Source organism: Cornus florida, unplaced genomic scaffold (assembly GCF_030987335.1).
Source record: "Cornus florida cultivar Cherokee Brave unplaced genomic scaffold, ASM3098733v1 CherokeeBrave_3.0.0_Hap2_Chr01, whole genome shotgun sequence".
In the NCBI taxonomy this organism is placed as follows: Eukaryota; Viridiplantae; Streptophyta; class Magnoliopsida; order Cornales; family Cornaceae; genus Cornus; species Cornus florida.
Genome location: NW_026775571.1, coordinates 40,809,197 through 40,826,385, shown reverse-complemented (window position 1 = coordinate 40,826,385; position 17,189 = coordinate 40,809,197). Strand labels below are relative to the sequence as shown.

Below are 17,189 nucleotides of genomic sequence, written 5' to 3'. Positions count from 1 at the left end.
GTTCATTATAAAATATTAATTGTTTGATATTCCCTCGGGTTTGGGCCTGGGCCTGATCAACCCGTGTCTCGGATCCGAGGGGTATCACAGCAAGACACTTGAACAAGTCATACATGATTCATTAGATGCACGATGATGAACATGATTAGGAGAGGAAGACATTTGATTTGCCGAGTTTTGGTTGATCAAGAATTGATCAAACCTTTGAGATAAGGATTTCATCTCGGCGGCTATGTCATTGGAGTTGTTAACTTGATACAAGCCAACATTCTTCCTTCCACCTAAGTTTCTACCATTTTTAGAAAATAAGGACCTATGCATTGATTTCTCACTCATGCTTTCATACAATTACCACACATCATTTTTATTCTTGTCAAGATAAGAACCACCCATGGATGCATCAACCATACCCTTGTGATTATCCGGTAAACTTTCAAAGAAATATTGGACTAATTGCCACTTAGGTATGTCATGATGAGGGCACTTTCTAATCAAATCATTAAACATTTCCCATGCCTCATGAAACATTTCCCCATCCCCTTGAGAAAATTCACAAATGGAAGTTCTCATGGCATTGGTCTTAGAAACCGGATAATACTTTTTCAAGAACTCTTGTTGCATTTCCGCCCAAGAAGTTATCAAAAAAGGCCTAAAGTTGTTGAACCAATATTTAGCCTTGTCTTTAAGGGTGAATGGAAAAAGTTTGAGTCTCAAAACTTCTTCTGGCATGTCCGTGTATTTCACGGTGGAACACACTTCAAGAAACTCATCCAAATGCTTGTAAGGTTCTTCACTTGGAAGTCCATGATAGTTATGAAGCATTTGAATGGTTTGTGGTAGTGATGTGCTCTAAATGGAAGAAATTGAATGCAAGTGGGTGCATTGTATTCATTAGGCACATAATGATCTCTTAAAGCAAGAGGTGGATTTGCAACCGGCGGTGCTACATAAGCACCTTGATTAGCTTGGACTATAGAAGGTTGTGGAACAAACATTGGCCTAGGCATTTCCAATAGAATTTAGCCTTGTTGTTGTGGTAGAATGAATGGTCTAGGCACGCCTAATGGTACTTGGATGTTATCATGATGCACATTGGGGTGGAGGACACCTTGTTGGTCTATGTAACCAAGGTCCTCCACATGATCATTGTTTTGCTCCTCCATTGATGAAATGGAGTGACAAGAACTACCTCTTCCCCTAGGATTACGAACAACCGATTCGAGATGAAAATCAAAAGGGACAAGAGTAGGATTCAATAACCTACGACCATGCATGCACTAGCAAATCAAATAACAAGAAATAAAGCAAGTAACAATCACTTCGTCCCCACAACAAATCAATCAACAAATCTCCACATACATTAATCCCATACTCCCATGCTTGAACAACATGCAAAGAAAAGTAAATTGCCTCCACGTGGGCTCACGATTTATCTAAGAATGAAAAACAAGCCTCCACGCGGGCCGACGATTTAACTAAAGCTTAAGTTAGGAAAATCTCACAAATGGTCCTTAAGCAACTTCAATTCATTTCAATTTTTAAGCCTCGCTTTGCTTTGTAAATTTTAAATTTTAGCTCCTTTTTGCCTTAACTTAGCTCCTTGCTTCTCGATTCTCCTTTACTTAACCTCATAGATCAATTTCACCTAGCCAAATAAGAACAAACACAATAAGTAACCAAAAATAAAAATGAAGAAAAGACACGATCAAAAGAGTACTAATCCCTAATTGTTTCCAAAATACAACATTGCCAATTCAATCCCAGGCAACAGCGCCAAAAACTTGGTGTGTCGCCGCACCAACACTTAAAAAGATGTGGCATAAAGAGTGTGAGTGTGCAATGTGGCCAAGTATTAAATTTGTAAATGCCACTACTAACATTAACTAAAAATATAGCAAGGGTGAGTAGGGATCGTCCCAAGTGATTGGTGGGCAACTAGTAATGGAACAATGCTTAGGGTTAGTAGGTCGAGTGATCAAAGGTAGGTTGTTTGGTTGATTAAACTACAATTAAGATTGAAAAAGCTCAATATAAAACAAGTAATTAAAAAGTAGAGTAAACAAGAGAGAGAGGTCTTGGGACTTAGAGATCACCACTAAGCATCATCTTTCTATACACTCAATTCATAATTAATGATGGGGAAAACACATGTTGCAACAATAGTGAGTGTGTACGGTTGTTTCAATAAGCATGGATGACCAATTAAGTATATATTGTCTTAACAACACAATGAATAGCACAATATATCAAACTAAGCCATTAATCCTTCTTTAAGATTACAATCCAAACACATCACATAATTAGAGAAATATACTACTTGCATTCATAAGTATGGAACATCAAACAACAAGTATAGATTGTCCTCACATTTAACAACTAAGGTAACTACACTCCATCTAAGCTAATGACATGGAAATTAAACTAATTAGACTAAGGGAGAGGCACAATCCATCAAGAAATGAGTATGAACCATCAAATAAACCACAAGAGCATTATATTAAGCACTATATCTTGACAATCTCTAGATCTATAACATCAACACACATAGACATGCATCAACAACACAAGAAATAGAGATAAACACATGAATATCTATTCTAGCATACATAGACATATGGTTAAAATGAAATGATCACTTAGAAGAATTAAACCACACAAATCATTGAATAAACAAGATCTATGTATATAAAGATGTCAAAACATATATTACAACACAAATCCCCTCAAAAATACATGAATCAAGGTAAAGAAAGCATGCTTAGGGCTAACTCTAGCCCCAAGAGGATGTCTAGCCACTCATGGATGGTATCCTCCAACCCTCAAGGGCTATCTTCATGGTAGAAATGCTCTTCTTCTTGATGTAGATGGAAGATCCATATAATTGATCAAACAGAAATTATAACAGTTCATCAATTAACATCCATAGCACAATATAATGATAAACAGAATTATAACTAAACACATTATACTAGAATGCCAGAAATACTTCCATACTAGTCCAGTTCGTTTGCTAAAATAAAGCTAGCAATTAATACCTGCACAATCCTTGGCGACATGCCAATTAATATCAAATTCCATGACGTTCCTTTAATCCTCAAGTAAAAATCATGTGCCTGATATACTGACACTCAGAAGTTTAAATGGAGTACATTATATGAAATCCCAAAAGTATTCCCATACTAGTCCTTTTAGTTTACTAAAACAAAACCAACAACCAAAATTTCTACAACTCCTGACAGCATGCAACTTTGTATCTAAAGTTCATGATGTCTATAACCACATCCTAAATCAACCTTTTTGGTCTTCCTTAAATTATATATATCAGTTATATAACATCCCACAAAAAATTTCATACCAGTCTGTTTAAGTTGCTAAAACAAACTAGCAATTTAATTCTTCCTCCTTCCTTGACAGCATGCATAATTATATGTTGATACTTCATGATGTCCATTAAAATTAGCACACTATCATATACTAACTATTTTAAGGGTTTAACAAGTTAATTTTAAACATTTAAAACCCCCCTTCACTTCTCAGAAATCACTTTCAAGCCAGAAAACACCCCGTAAGTGTGCATCAACCATGGGAGCCGGCTCTCATGCTTCCCGAGCCGGCTCTCCCTCATGGAGAGCCGGCTCTCTCATCTAGGGAGCCGGCTTCCTCCCTTAGTGAGCCGGCTCTCTCCCTGAGAACTCAGCTTCTCCGTCTTTGGTTCTTCTTCTTCGCTTCCAGCGAAATGTATGTCCTCTATCCCAATCTTTTAAAAGTTTTTAGGATTCCAATTAATCTCCAATAGACCTAGAAACTCCTCCAATTCTAGTATGAATTAATTGACAAAAGCTTAAACCATGATCGAAACAGTTTATGAACAAAACAGTTACAGTTTAAACAAAGGCATACCACGAATTACAGTTTAATTTATCATGCAACTCATATCTGTTTTAAAGTTTAATTAGATTCCTGGAGACTATAAAGAATGCACAGACCATAAGTTTACAGGAAGGAAATAGAATGAAACTTGCCTTCGGTTTCAGTTTTGAAACCTAAATCATCGTCTCTGAGTTCCGGCAACCCCAAGACTGTTCTCCTCCTCTGATCACTGTTCTCTTCCTTTGTTGCTTCTTGGTTCAACCCACGAGCAACTCCCTTTATAAATTCCTTAAGCCCCTTTGTTTATCTCTCAAGACTCTCTCCATTTTGCCTCCAAATCCTTCTCTGTATCTCTCTGCCTCACAATACGTGAATAGAATTCTCCAACCCTAGCAGACATAACCAAGCATATATATATATATATATATATATATATATATACGAATAAACCCTAAGTCGGATTATATAGTATATATATATATGCTTCCACTAAACCCTAATTCTAAACCCTTTTTGAAATACAAGTCGGCGACCAAAATTACATACAAATAAAACCCTACTACATACGACACATAAAGATTACCAACCAATTTAGTCCACCTAAGCATACACCAAAATAAACAAATAAATTATACAAGCTACTAAACTAAAAATTACACGTCAATTAAATTACCAATAACCGCATTATAAATTAAATAACAATTAAACAAATAATTTAAAACAAATAAACAATTACCACTAAACAATTAGTCAATTCAGCAAATAATAAAATATATTCACAATTAATCAATTAAGCTAATAAGCACATAATTCAAAGAAAATTGAATTTAAATTCCAACTATAACTTTTTGAAAATTAGGGGTATTACACTCTTTCCCCCTAACAAAAGGAATTACGTCCTCAGAATTCACGAATCTCTAAATTCTTTTATTTTTAAATTCATTTCCGTTCCGTTGTGGATTCTGCCTCTGAGTATGGGCTCCACTGAATTCCAAATCCTTATAGAAAATTTATGGTTCCGTTATTTAAGAAACACCAAAACTGCACACAGGTTGTATTGCACAATAATTCATCCGTACCTAATATCTATATCAAGGACCAATCCATAGTCCTCCAAGTGCATAAAATATACGCACAAACTTCCTATACATGCAACGCTGAACAAGTTGGCAACGTGAAACTATAGGTTACTGCCTAAATTAATAAACAAAATCCGTAAGAAGTCAATTTAATAGGTAAAACTGACCTTCCCCCAAAAAGTACATTTCTTCCTAATACAGAAGATATCCTAACGAACCATTTCCTCATAGAAAACTCTGATACACGAGTTCAACCATTTACAAAATCAACCTGCCACCTTCAAACCGTGCGCAATTCTCTACAAAAGAGTGTATTTCTCTCCGATGTATCCTTAAATAAAGTCAAGGTCTTATTAGATAACCTCGCTTCTATGTCAGACCAACAAGTGAGAGATCTGCACTACATAATATCCAAAAACCTCAACCGTTGTCACACGAACCTCCTTGTACCAACAATAGCATAGATAATAACTGAAAAGAGAAGTAACACTTTCAATTACCCATGCAAACCTAGGATATACATCCTAAGCATATCCTCCACAATCAAATATAATGTCTCGATCAAACCTCCTGTCTAGAGATGCGAAGCAAAGTTATTGCTCCAACATCTTCAGAAAATTCCTTTGACATAACACCTTTTATCCACTATAATAAATAACCACATGCTATAACTCCATTATTAGTGCAATGTAGAACTGATAAGAAACTTCCAAGTAGATACTACTAAAAGTAATGTCCACAAGCGAACTTGCACTATCCACCACACTAAATCCATATGAAATTAAAATTCCAACCAATGTTAGTAATTTCTACCAACTATCCACTCCTGATTAGTCCTACTCCCATTTTGATATAGGAAGTGGCTAATACCTCCAATGATATCCAAGTATCAAGTTTCCACCTTGCTAACAGGTGATACACTTGGAGACAATTATGTACATGTCCTTATCCATACCGATTCACCAAAACTAACATTGTATGTCGTGATGCAACCCATAACCATTTGACTGCACCATAAAATTTATGAATTTGACATCTCAGTCACTCTAATTGTCCTAACATCATTAAGACAATCTACTAATCCTCTTTCAGTACCCTAAACTCATCTGAGTAAAGTACCACCTCCTCCAGCGTCAGCTCTAACATTCTAAGTTGACCTCTTCAATTACCTTGGTAATAGCAAGTGTTATTTTTACACATACTAAAACTTAACTAATTTCGCAATAATCACTAAAGGTTCAATTGTCATATCGGTTGATAAAATCATCATCATCCTCCCTATTACTTCCACCAGACAAAACTTAATGCAAAGTGTGAATCACCACATCTATCCATCTAAGCCATCTCGTAATTCGTGCTATTTGTATGAACTGATATCTTACCAGTTCCAAAATGGACGAAATGAAGCTAATTTAATTTTATCAGTCCAGCAATACCCCAACCAAAATCCTGACCCTCGTGTAGAATCAGCAATCTCTCAACTAAATCCACGGAAACTACTTTGTCAATTCCCACTCTAGTATGAGAAATGGCTACAAGGATCTAATGATCTCTGATGGTCCATCTGGATTATCTACTAGATATCAGACTTTGAGACAAAATCCCTTTGTCCCTTTTCCTGCCTATCCTCCAAACATCTGCTTCATTCCGTGAAGCATCATGTGTCCAACAGAATAAATAAAGAACTAAGAGTTATGAAACTCAGTCTTTACATCCTCCTTCCAAATTTGTCTACAGAAAGTACCGCTAGTCTGGTACCACCAGCTTTCATCTGCACCCATTCTTTAATTTGGGTATCGTCAAAAGCTAATTCTACAACTAAATCCATACATTCTGATCCACGATAAACTTACCGATATAGAAAGTCAATCGGTAATTCTTTTTATCAAAAGTCAACTAACAACAACTTTTCCACATACACCGTGCACCTCTTTTTTATGTTCGGCCTCACCTTTATGTCTTTGACATCCCACTTCTCTAACACAAGTAAGTGTCTATTAGACTTCCTATCTAACTTTAAAAGAATATGGAATCTTTCCATCCTCCAAATGGTCAGCAATTTCCTAGCAACAACTATTTGTTGCGAACTGTGACCTAAAAAAAAATTTCCATATTATTTGTGCAAATGAAGAGACTTTGCTTCCTCCTCAATATGCAACCCCAGCAACTCCTCCCAATGACACGTCCTTAAGAGTAAAATTCTTGATTAAAAATAGACTAATGACTAGTTAGTCCGTTGACTATCCTCAATCGGTGTCATTCCAATAAGTGCTTAACTCAGTACAAAATCCTCCTTCCGACTTAGGAATAACTTTTGAAATTTCCAAGAAGATGTTCAGCAAGGTCAGTACCTCCGATAAATCATCGTGGCGTTATGGTATATCCAACCAATCGTACTAGATTGTTTGACTCATACTGCTGGTTCTAATTATCCCATCCTTAAAACATACCATAATTACACATGTCTAAGTTCAATAGATTGGCTAGAATTATGTATATCTACCAAATCTTATGACCACATGCTCACAATCCTAGCGTAATTAACGCTATTCCTCCAAAACAGTAGTTGGCTGACCACATACTTGTGTCCCCAACTAAATCACATTCCTAATCCTGAATAATTTATGAAAAAGAAACACATAAGATACATACAATAAAACAATAAATAATAAATAATAAAACCCTACTTAAAACAACATTCTTTCTAGAAAAGAAAGTCTCTTTTGGAATCAATCTTACCAGATCGGTTCACAATTTCCTTTTTATAGTTTCGTAGGTACTTATCCAACCTCTGCTCTAACCATAGCTCAAAACAAAATCCATTTGCCTCAGCAAATTCCAAAGGCTTAACCCTCATACTCCTTATACACGGAATGTGAACCATATAACTTATCTTTATAAAGCAACTTAGAATGTCATAACCTAATCCCCATACTCTCCAGAATGTGATATACTATCATTGCTTTGTTCCGATAGAACTTTATCCGATTCTTAAACTCCTGAAGAGTTCTTTTTATCCACTTATTATAAAGGTTAAACGAAAGTTTAACTATATGTAAGTTGATCCACACCAACTCTACTAGTATCATTCACTATACTCTTAGCGAATAAGAGTACCCTCGTGCGATCCTCCATCTTCAAGATTCAGTATCCTCTTTCTTGGATACGTTAAAATCTCCCCCACTAGAATCTTCTTCAGACTCCTATTCCTTGTTTGTCTCCTTTATGATAACAACTAAAGTCGTGTTAGTCCTATTATGCGGTGACCCAAAACACCCTCCTAAATCCTTCCCTGGCTTATACTTTTAAAAATAGCACCAACTGGAACTAAACCTTCGATCCCAAGTTCTACTTTTGACAAAGAACTTGATAACGTACTCTTTTACTCATTTGGGTCTGTATCACTTTCGCCTTAGACCCCATCCTCCTCCTAGTGTCAACCATTCCATAACCATGGAATATAATTGACATCTACTCCTCCTAACGAACAGTAAATAGAGTATAATGAATCCTAATATGGCTCTAAGTTTTAAGAGACGTAACGCGGAAGTCATATAATGAAAAACACTCCTAAGGACACTAGAACTTGGAGTGCTTTGATACCAACTGTGATACCCCTCGATTCTAGAGCCACAGGTGATCAAGTCCAAGCACAGATCCGAGGCATACCAGACAATTAATATGTAAACAAGCAAGAGTACAAAAGAATTAAAAATAAAATAAAACACTGAGAAGAATTCTAAATATAAAAATCCTCCAAAATAATAGATTAATATATTTCAATCTTTCTAATCCGTACAACTCGGGAATCCATCCAGTGGACCCCTAATAATTCCAAATAAAAAATAATTACAGAACCAAAATCTAAAACTAAAATATGAAAAGAAGTCCTACATAATTGGAAAAGTGAATGACTGTATCTACTTCATCACGATCAAGCTCTAAGCCTAGTATTGACGAATACCTGAAAAATAAGAGTGGGTCAGGCCCACATGCAAGTTCCATCCTACTACAATCCATACATAAACCCAATACGCAGATACATCCTAGATAGCTCGGCAATAACTAAAATAGTCCATATAGATATAGATACACACTATAGGACGCTCACTAACCTATAGTCATCACACCTGAGTAGAAGGTAACACGCAAAACGCACATAGCGTAGTCATGCACACCTAGACCTACCAGGGAACGTCATTAGGTCCAGTTATCCATCCAATGCGATATACGCACCCTAACCACGATCTGGAGACTCAAGCTCATATCATGGTACCATAAATCTATATATATAAATCCTTCCTAATACAGAAAAATAAAGCAAACATTCGTTATGTCATTCAACTGTTTTAGTTAACAAGACATACATCCATGTAGGATTTAACTGTTTTAGTTAATCCATTCCGTATGTATGAATAGGTAGGATTTAGCGTTTTGATCTAATCCATCCCCAATGTGTCACTATCCAATACCGATGTATGTAAGGTTCTACTATGCATCCAGTATATGATTATAATCATAAAACCTCCTTTTAAATTGTTAATGTAATGATAAACAATTTAAACCCATACACATCCATATAATTGATCGAACAGAAATTATAACAGTTCATCAATTAACATCCATAGCACAATATAATGATAAACAGAATTATAACTGAACACATTATACTAGAATGCCAGAAATACTTCCATACTAGTCCAGTTCGTTTGCTAAAATAAAGCTAGCAATTAATACCTGCACAATCCTTGACGACATGCCAATTAATATCAAATTCCATGACGTCCCTTTAAATCCTGTGCCTGATATACTGACACTCAGAAGTTTAAATGGAGTACATTATATGAAACCCTAAAAGTATTCCCATACTAGTCCTTTTAGTTTACTAAAACAAAACCAGCACCCAAAATTTCTACAACTCCTGACAGCATGCAACTTTGTATCTAAAGTTCATAATGTCTATAACCACATCCTAAACCAACCTTTCTAGTCTTCCTTAAATTATATATATATCAGTTATATAACATCCCATAGGAAATTTCATACCAGTCCGTTTAAGTTGCTAAAACAAACTAGCAATTTAATTATTCATCCTTCCTTGACAGCATGCATAATTATATGTTTATATTTCACGATGTCCATTAAAATTAGCACACTATCATATACTAACTGTTTTAAGGGTTTAACAAGTTAATTTTAAACATTTAAAACCCCCCTTTCACTTTTCAGAAATCACTTTCAAGCCCTTGGAACCCAAAAACCTTCAGAAAACACCCGTAGGTGTGTATCAACCAAGGGAACCGGCTTCCCCATCATGGGAGCCGGCTCTCATGCTTCTAGAGCCGGCTCTCCCTCATGGAGAGCCGGCTCTCTCACCTAAGGAGCCGGCTCCCTCCCTTATGGAGCCGGTTCTCTCCCTGAGAGTTCAGCTTCTCCGCCTCTGGTTCTTCTTCTTCGCTTCCGGCAAAGTATGTGTCCTCTGTCCCAATCTTTTTAAAGTTTTTAGGATTCTAATTAATCTCCAATAAACCTAGAAACTCCTCCAATTCTAGTATGAATTAATTGACAAAAGCTTAAACCATGATCGAAACAGTTTACGAATAAAACAGTTACAGTTTAAACAAAGGCATACCACGGATTACAGTTTAATTTATCATGCAACTCATATCCATTTTAAAGTTTAATTAGATTCCTGGAGACTATAAAGAATGCACAGAGAACAAATTTACAGGAAGGAGATAGAATGAAACTTACCTTCGGTTTCAGTTTTGAAACCTAAATCATCGTCTTTGAGTTCCGGAAACCCCAAAACTATTCTCCTCCTCTGATCACTGTTCTCTTCCTTTGTTGCTTCTTGGTTCAACCCACGAGCAACTCCCTTTATAAATTTTTTAAGCCCCTCTATTTATCTCTCAAGACTCTCTCCATTTTGCCTCTCAAATCCTTCTCTGTATCTCTCTGCCTCATAATACGTTAATAGAATTCTCCAACTCTAGCAGACATAACCAAGCATGTATATATCTACAGCTAAACCCTAAGTCGGATTATATAGTATATATATATGCTTCCACTAAACCTTAATTCTAAACCCTTTTTGAAATACAACTCGGCGACCAAAATTACATACAAATAAAACCCTACTACATACGACACATAAAGATTACCAACCAATTTAGTCCACCTAAGCATACACAGAAATAAACAAATAAATTATACAAGCTACTAAACTAAAAATTACACGTCAATTAAATCACCAATAACCACAAAATTAAATTAAATAACAATTAAACAAATAATTTAAAACAAATAAACAATTACCACTAAATAATTAGTCAATTAAGCAAATAATAAATATATTCACAATTAATCAATTAAGCTAATAAGCACATAATTCAAAGAAAATTGAATTTAAATTCCAACTATTACCTTTTGAAAATTAGGGGTATTACAATTTTGCTTCCACTTTGCTCCTTTCTTCCATTCAGCTTGAGTTAATTTCTTTTATGCTCTTATTTTGCTGAATTGACTTATTTTTGGGATAAGCGCCTAAAAAGGGCAATAACACGAAATTAGTCTAAAACAGGAAAGTAAGATAGATAAAGGTCCTAGAATACCTAAGCTTAAGGGGTTTAAATACGAACTTTTCAGCACTCGTCAGGATCCAATCCGATTCATGGGATAACAGATTGGTGGCGGATTAAGATTTGTCTAATCCGTTGGGAACGGATCGAATTAGGATTGATGCATAATCCGATCCGATCTGTGGTCACCCTTAGTAAGTGAATTATATCCGATTTCTTAATAAACGAATATTCAATCCGATAAAAATGTAATTTTTTTTAATTAAAAAAAAAATTGTCAAATGAGGATAAAAAACAATGTTTAGGAAAAAAAAAATGGTAGAAAACAAAAGATAAATAAAATATGGAAGGAAAAGAAAAAAAAATGATCATTTACTCTCTTTGTTAGTGAATAAATATTATGACATTATTAATATGTATATTAGGGGATTTATTAGTATGTGGGTGAAAACATGACTGTACAGAAAACATTATGATTACCTTTTTTTTTTTATACATCTAATATAAATCTAATAAGAGTATTGTATATATATAACATAAAATATTATTATTATTATTCTTATTATTATTATATAAATTTAATTAGATCAAATTATTATTGGATCGAATCAGTATAAATTCATATCCAATTTGTTAAGGAATCGGATTATCGGATTAGAATCATAATCGAGTTATCAAATTTTTTGTTCAATCCATATCCGAGAATCCGATCCATTGACAAGTATACCTAGAAGACTTAATGCATCATTGAATAGACCCATACCATCACACAACCAACACCTACCTGATCCATTTGGAAATTAGGTTTTTGGCAGCATTTGTTGGTTCCAATGGTTCTGGGTTAGAACTTGAGAGAGATCAATAGATGAGGGTTCATTGGCTTTCGAAATTACATAAATGGCAAAAAAAAAAATTATTTTTTAATGAGGTGGACAACTTTTAATACTGTATAGATTTTTTGTTCCAAAAGTAACGGGGACACAGGGAATACAGAGTACTATTAGATTTCCCCTTTTATATATATATATATATATATATATATATATATAAGGGTGAAGTGCAAAAAATATCATGTAGTTTTAAAAGTGTGTAAATAACATTTCTTGTGACGATCCTGGTTTTTAAGCCAGCACGTCCTGTGATGAACCGAAGATTGACCCGATAGTGGATCCCGATGCGGAAGCAAGAAATAAGTCAACGGTCTCCCAAGGCACAACACACCTCTAAGACACTTTGATGACCTTTCATGAGGTCGTGGAACTCAATGAGAACTGGCGCGGAAGCAAAAGATCGAAAAAATAACAATTAAGCCCCTAGGGGCAAAATAATCATTTTACATGAAAATGACGTCACGAAATGTATATCATTCTCAAAACAAATCTGTGACTTCTTATGAAGTCACGAAACTCAAAAGAAAGTAGTGGAAGCGGAAAGCAAGAAAAACTGGACAAAAATAGCCCCAAGGGCAAAATAGTCATTTCTGAAACTATGGATTTGGGTGCCATCAAGCATACCGCTAGAAAGCCAATGAAAAACTAATCAAGATAGACTCAAGAATTGCATGATTTGGATTCTGGATGAAGGAGAAACAACAAGACGAAGAAAAACGACCACTTAAGGCTAAAAGGGTAAATTGGTAATTATCTAGGAAGATCTAGGTGTAACAGAGCACACCGTTGGATAGACAATGAAAAATTAGTCAAATTAAAAAAAAAAAATGCACTCGATTTGGAGTCCGGATGAGGGAGAAACGAGGGTTTGAGTTGAGACGTCGCGGTGATCCGACGAAGACCATGGCGCGCCCGGCGCCCATGCCAACACCCAATGGCATGCACATGTTGACAGCAGCCAAAAAAAAAAAAATTGAGTGTCTAGAACTGAGGCTTGAAACGGATGTCGAAACGAGTTTTTCTGGAAAAACACGAATAAGAAACCCTCCCTAAAATCGAGTTTTCTACCTGACTACGTGAAAGGAGGCGAAAAAACATCAATATAAAATCCCCAAAATGTCCCTAGATCAGAACTAGACAAGAGGGCAAAAAGCTACTACAGCATCTGAGATCAAAAACGGGCTACCAAACGAATTTTTCTAGAAAAACACAAAGAAGAAACCCCTTCCAAAATCAAATTTTATACCCAACAACATAGACGGAAACAAGGAAAATGCACTGTAAAATTCCCAGAATGCCCTTCCATGAAATCTGGTAGTGAGAGTGAAAAAGCTGCTACATTGCAAAACTGAAAGCTGAACTTTGCGAGGGATTTCCGGTACCAAGACGACATTTTTTAGAAAAAAACAAAGAAGAAACCCCCCCCCCCCCCCCCTAAAATCACATTTTCTAAGTGACCATGTCGAGACTGGAATTTATTTCCCGAAAGAAAACCCCAAAATGCCCTAAAATCATAATATGCAATAAAAATATAAAATGAGTCCATACGAGGCTCAAATCACCAAGGATGAGGTTTTTCTTGAAAACGATCATGCACGCAAACGTAACTTACCCATTAGGACATGCTACAATAGTCCACGGCTTAAAAATATCGCCGATGCAAAATTCGATCCCCCGATGGCCAAAAAGGCAAAAATGAACAAGAAATGGGAAATTTGAAAACCAAAATTAACAAATGATTTCAAATTACCATTTGGCCCTTGGCCACACTTCAAACATGATTAATGAGACCCTATGAAAGAATAAAAATGAAATTCCCACACCCGATACAACCATGGTGAGACAATGACTTGACATTTTTCAATATTTTCATAATATTTCATGAAATCAAAAATTTACATAGGATACAAGATAATGGTCATTGGCCTCCGGCAATCTCATACATGTCAAATACATTGTAAAGAGTGTACTCATATACACATTACATGTTTAGAATCAAATATACACATTTTGATATAAAAGGCTACAAGCGGCTTTTTTAGCCAACCTTTACAAGAATGGAACCTTCAAGTCCACAAATCATCCAAGCATGATGAGAATCTCAACCTTGATTCCTGTACCTGAAAATATGCCCTAGTAACTTTGGGGTGAGTAACATAAAGTTACTCGTAGGAAATGAGCATGCATCGACCTGACATTTTACAATTTTATCACCTTAAGGTGAAACATTTTAAAGGGCTCATGCCACCTAACGCTTATATCAAGGGTGAGACTCAGGGAGCATCCTAAGTTACCCTAGATCATTTCTAGCATAAATCACATCACTCATGCAATTCAAACCACGTAGAAGCATGCTATATAAAGCAACAAGATATAGATTCTCAAAGTCATCAACTTGAAATCTAAAGTACGAAAACAACTAAATATAGCAATTTAGTATTATTAGAATTTCTAATACCACACATCAAAACATATATTCTCTAAGTTATCAACTTGAAATCTAAAAGTGTGAAAACGACAAAAGTGAGTCATGTCACCTATCGTCTATGTTCCAAATGAATCTATAGGATCATTCCAAAGTTGCATTTGAACAATATAACATGGATGTACTTAACAACGTCAAAATTTACAATGATTCATTAAGATCATAAAGCATAGATGTACTTAACAACATCAAAATTTACAATGATTCATTAAGATCATAAAGTATAGATGTACTTAACAATATCAAAATTTACAATGATTCATTAAAATCATAAAGCATAGATATACTTAACAACATCAAAATCGCCAATAGCCAAAACCACAAGTCACAATTTAAACATGATTATCAACTTGGAATTGAATGCGAAAACAAAAGTGGGAGACTTGGACATCTAAGCTCGAAATTCTGCCGAGACCTCAATGGTTATTCCGGGCACTAACCCGCGGGTCATACCACCCCTAGTGCGCACTATAAAATGGGGAGAACTCATACCTCCCGCACTAGAGCCAAACTCTAACCAATCTCTGAAACAATGTCCCAAATAACTCCAAAATAAATAAGTTAACAACTTATATACGTATTAAATAGTATACGAAACTACCTTCATGCACAAGTAGGTTGAAACCACACAATACATGCTCTAAATTCACAACTACTATAGGATGACAATGTTAAATCTTCAGAGTGCGATTCGTTACACGCTATAATAACATCACATGTCGAATCTTCAGTATGTGATTCGTTACACGCTATAACAATTTAATTCAATATTGAAACATAATCTCATAAATCCATTACAAGTCTAAAATCATGCTTCAAACATAATACCAATGTCAAACACATGATTTAAATCAATAATAAAATAGAAATGGAAATTAATCAAGTAAACTAATTAATTTCTCCAAGTTTCAAATCTCAATCAAATGACCTCTAATTAACACTTGTTAAACAACATAGCATGGTCATTGCATGTACCAATTCAAAAACTTAATTAGGCCATTTGAACAATAAAATAGAATTTAATTAAATCATGATAATCAAATTTCTAAATTCTAAAACAACATCAAATGGTCCCAAATTAACATATGCTAATATACAGGCCCTAGTCATCACAAATATCAAGTTAAAAACTTAATTAGGCCAATGAAACTTTTAAATAGATTTTAATTAATTATTTTAATTAAAATCTCTAGATTTTCATACTTATCAAAATACTTTCAAATTAAAGTATGTTAAAGAACATGCCAAGACTTAATTTAAAAGCATATCACAAGTTAATTTCATACAAGGTACATCACAAGTTAATTTCATACAAGGTACATCCATGATAATTAAACTTTCACAAAAGATAATTATTAAATAAAAAGTGCAATTCTTATTCAAATAATTCTAATTTAATATATGTTAACAAAGATATCAAATCATAATTTATCATCATGCCACAATTCAATTCTAAGCTATATACATCCTTGTAAATTAAATTTCATACAAAGAAATAAATATTACTAATTTTCTAGATTTGATACAAGGCATGCAAACAAGTTATATAATCATGGGAAACACTCAATACAACACATATATAATCCTAAAACATCCCCTACCTAAATTTGAGATGAAAATCTCAAAAGCCACCAAAATGAAACGGTTCCGAATCCAATAATACTTCGGGGTTTTGTCGGGGACAACGTCGTAAACATTAAACTCCAAAAAGGACCTACCAAAATCCTAACTTGACCTCAAACCCGAACTCAAAAATAGGCCAAAAACGGGTTCTAATAAGGGGGAAAGAAGTGCGCAGTCAAGATAAACACAAAATGCAAAGGCATTATGACTTTATAACAAAGGGAAGGAGGTTTAAATGAGAGGAGAAGGGTGGCACTCCCCCTTGGGCTGCCATGGGAGCTGCTGGTCGTGCTTGAAGAAAGGAGAAAGTGACTTTTTTATTTTATAACCCCCTATTTATAGGAAAACCCTAAAAGTGCCCCGAAAGGGCCCTGCCGGGTCTAGAAAAAGTGAAATTTGAGCAGACACGCTCAAACGGCAAAACTCGGTGAACAAAAAAGATTCAAAATGAGAAAATATGAATACTAAAAAAAACAACATCAAAAACTGAGTCCCGAGCAGAGAGATATGCCCCGAACAAGTTCGGCGGCAACTTGGGCCAAAAACCCTGAAACTGGAGAAAAACGACCGCAAGGAAATTCTAAGAGCGCATAACTCGAAAAAATGTGAAAATGAATCCCGTACGAGGATCCAGGCTCAAAACGAGGCATTTTTGCAATAA

General features: G+C 35.2%; 1 non-coding gene across 1 annotated transcript; it reads left to right on the top strand.

Annotated features, from left to right (window-relative positions):
- Positions 1 to 466: 466 nt before the first annotated feature.
- On the top strand, positions 467 to 573 carry LOC132283106 (small nucleolar RNA R71). The gene has a single exon (XR_009471946.1). It is a non-coding gene; the product is annotated as a small nucleolar RNA R71 (small nucleolar RNA).
- Positions 574 to 17,189: the final 16,616 nt, after the last annotated feature.